This window comes from Empidonax traillii, unplaced genomic scaffold (assembly GCF_003031625.1).
Source record: "Empidonax traillii isolate 1590-97213 ecotype Southwest subspecies unplaced genomic scaffold, ASM303162v1 scaffold945:size354297, whole genome shotgun sequence".
NCBI lineage: Eukaryota > Metazoa > Chordata > Aves > Passeriformes > Tyrannidae > Empidonax > Empidonax traillii.
In genome coordinates this window covers 311,994-315,955 of record NW_020956138.1, presented here as the reverse complement: position 1 = coordinate 315,955, position 3,962 = coordinate 311,994, and positions in this window count along the sequence as shown.

The following is a 3,962-nucleotide window of genomic DNA, read 5'->3' as shown; positions in this document are numbered from 1 at the left end:
CCAGCACTGCCCAGGGTGCACAGGCAGCCCCAGGGGAAGGGGCTTGCAGGGCACTGAGCAGGACCATGGACTGCCCCAGGCAGGGGGAAGCAGCTGCCAGGGCACTGAGCAGGACCATGGACTGTCCCAGACACAGGGAAAATCTTCCAGTAGGGCTCACCAGCACAACAAGGAAACCCTGGAACCAAGATCAGCGGGGCTGGTAACGTGAGCCTGCAGGTGGGTCCAAACCACAAAGCCTGGGGCAGCAGCCTGAGCACGGGCAGTCAGAGCAGGGAAAAGAGAGAAAATATTGACTTGGTTTTGTGCCCCTGCTTTGATGTCCAGTCCCAGTGACAGAAACACACCAGCCAGCCCTGTGCCAACAGCAGCAGGAGATGTCCATGTAAAAACATTTCAAGCAGATAGTTGTCTGCAATAGGAAAATATTGTAAAAGAGGAAATTTTATTTTTTTAAGTTGCTGTTGGAAAATACTTTTCATCTAAGTTTTTTTCCAATTTCAGATTGATAATGCAAGCTTATAATTTAAGCTAAAACATTTTGATTTTCCCATGGCAATTGGCAACTCCCTTTGCTGGCTGGATCACCAGCAAAAGGTGATGGTAGTCTTTTCCATAAAACATCTTGGAAGCCTTATGTGACTGATAGCTGTCATATTGGTGTCAGGGACTGTCTTCCTTTATCCCTTTCATCTCTTTCCGTGTGTCCTAGAGATTCTGGGAAACTGGTCAGAAGCCTCCAGGAGAGGAACAGTAGAACCCCTGGGATCCCTTCTCTCACCCCACGAGGTGGTTACGGATCATGATCTTCATCTCCAGCAGGCAGTGCTAAAATAGCAGTCTGCTAAAGGGCACAGGTTAAAGGTTCTCCTTTTCAACCTGCACCTTCGGGAGTTCTTCTCTGTTGTGCATTTGCTTGGGTTTAAGGCAAGTAAAGAATTCACAAAAATATCATAGTTAGGATCTTTCTTTACCTGGAGGCAGAAGTTTCTGTTTTTCACTTAATATTTCTAGAAATATCAGAAACAGCTGCTGAAGAAAACTGCCTGTTTTCAGAAAAAAGAGAGGAAAGTTTCAATTTCAGATTTGAAATTACTTTCGCTTTCTTAAACACACCTACCAAGGTCTAACTTTCCTTTCTTTTCAACTTTATACAAAAATTGTTTTTCATGCAGAGGACAAAAATTAAAGCCTTCTGCATTTTGAATGCCAGACTTCTGAAGTGTCTAACAGTCCAGGGTGGAAATCGCCAAGGAAATGAGGACAAAAAGTGTTTTAACAGACACAGATATTTGTTATCACAGGAAAGAATGAGGTAATTTAATTCATCTAAAAAACCCTGATCACCAAGAAAAATGAGACGACATATACACACCCCCTAATTACCAGGGACAGGAGCACGTCAGAAGAATTTCCTAAATTGAACAACTCACAAACTGCATGTGCTGGGTACCTGGCTTTGGCTGCTGCTGCCCAAAGGCAAATTTGTGTTTTAAATTAAAGCAAAGTTGTGTTTCAGCACAAGGGTGACTGAGGGCACAGCCAGGACCCAAACAGTAAAGGCTAAAACACAGGCTCAAAATAACTTCCAGGAGAGAACAGACACTCTAGGGCAGGATGGAGTGGGGTTTCTGCTCAAAAGAGGAACCACAATTGAAGCAAAATTATCACATCACCTTACAGCCCCAGCAGCAAGCCCTGGACTGGCAGACAGATCTCCTCAGCTGTCAGCACGACAACAAATCACATCCCTAATTCCAGGGTGAGTCTCCCAGGCTGAGACCAGTTCTTCGGGACATGGGGGAAGGCAAATGGTCCATGAATTTCCCTTGCCTAATTGTACCTGGACTTATACTTTGCACTTCCCAGGTCTCTCTGAATCAAGGATGTTTCCCAAAGCACCTCTTGGTACATACCGTGACAAGACACAGAGGAATCCAGCTTAATGTCTGTTCACTAACGTTTCATAAGGCAAGTTCATCATTGTCTGTGCTGCAGGGCAGGAGAGCAACTCAGGAAACTGGGGAGGAGGCAGAGGAGAAAAACCCCAAACAATGAGGCACCCTGTGGCAATGAGCTCATCTGTCTCCGGGAGGGATGGATCCGGCTGCTGCTGGGGGAGGCAAGCAGAGAGCCGAGCAACTGGGGTCAGGAGAGCTGCAGGATCCTGGCAGTAAAACCTGGCTGCCGAGGGAATGAGCTGAAGCTGTGCAGGGACACACAGCCAGCACCTGAATCACCATCCTCACACCCGGCAGGTCATGAGTTTCAATGGGCTTTGACTCCTTTTCTCACATTGCTCAGCAGCACCTACAATCTCCTGTGACACCCCCATCAGCTGCCAGCACTTTATAACCTAAATGCATGCATATTACTCAGGAAAACATCCTGTATTTTGCAGCAGGGACTCTTGCTCAGCCCTTGCTGCAGGGTTGGGGTCGGGCTCCAGCCTGCTGAACCACAGGGAGGTTTTGATACCTTTAGGCAACACGCAGTCTGCTCACATCAGCTTCATCCAACATAGGACAAAAATTTTCAGGGTGGCCTTTCACCAAGAGCCCACTTTAACTGGGAGTGTGTTGGAGACTGGAGAAGAGGACCAGTTCTGGGATTTGGGTGTTGTTCCTTCCTGCAAAGCAATGGCTTTGCCTCTAAGCCTCCAGTGTCTCTCCAAACACAAGGAGTGCAGCCTGCATAAGTGGCTGTGAGTAATCTCCTTTGGCTGGTATTTTGCTGAGTTTATCATCTTTTAACTTGGTGATGACCTTCCCAAGTGACTGCAAATGTTGTAAATTGCACAGGTCCTGAAGGCAGAGCTGGCAGCGCTTCTGATCAAGTAGCTGTCAGGGACATCCCCCCAGCTCGAGGTGATGGCAGATTCAAAGCGGTTTTAATAGCACCTCTGATTGATACTTCTATCTAAAATAATAAAGGGGATAAAAGAAGAAATGCCCAATGAGAATGTGGGCAACACGTTTACAACACGCTTTCTGGAAGCTTTGTAACATTTCATAAAAAGTGTGATGATGGCCCGTGCCATGTCACCAGAAGGAAGACTCTGCCCAAAGGCAAACAGACCTGATCCCAAGCCTGAAGACTCCAAACATTCCCTGGGGGCACATGGAATAGAGTAACATGCTGTGGGCCATAATGCAGCCAATAACCTTTAGTTGACAGCCAAGGGTACCCAGTGCACGATGTTTTACAGGATTGTGCTGAACTCCCTCAGACTGGGTGACACCCAGACACCTGCTGGTCTGGCTGAATCCTCAGGTGCCAGACCCCACCAAGCTTACCCGCTGCTTCAGGGGCATCTCCAGGAAACCTTCTCTGCCCTCCGCTTGGCTGTGGTACAACTGGCTCTATGAACTCAGTTACACAGCCAAGGAAAAGTTTTATTCCTTCCCTGAAAGCCATGGAAACAAGGAATGATTTATAGTGATTTATTGATAGTCTGATTCTGCCACCTCAGGATATTCACGAGAAAAGTGGACAAAAGGCAGGATGCTGACTCATGGGAAAAAATGGAGAAAAAAGATGACATGTTGTTCAAACCAGTCTTCAGAGCAGTGATGAAATTCTGGGAGACATATTAATGACAGGGAAAATATCTCTGGGATTCATCTGTTTGTTTAAACTTCCCCAGGGCAAGGGTTTTCCAGTCGTGGGCCTTCATGTATAATAAGTACTACATTATTACTCACAACTCATCAGCTGGAAAGGAGAGATGTTATGTCAGAGGACAAAAACTGACACCCCCAACGTTTGGTTCAGCTTCATTGGAAATTCGTCATCTCCCTGGTCTGTTTTGGAGTCCAAAGATTTCAGTGTTTGGAGGTATTTTGGCTACTCTGCTCTGGTTGACCATGGCAATCCAGTCATCAAGACCTATTTTTAGACACATGAATAAAGAAGAATTTTGGAGTGGATCCTGAAACGTCCTGAGCCTCAACAGGAATGTG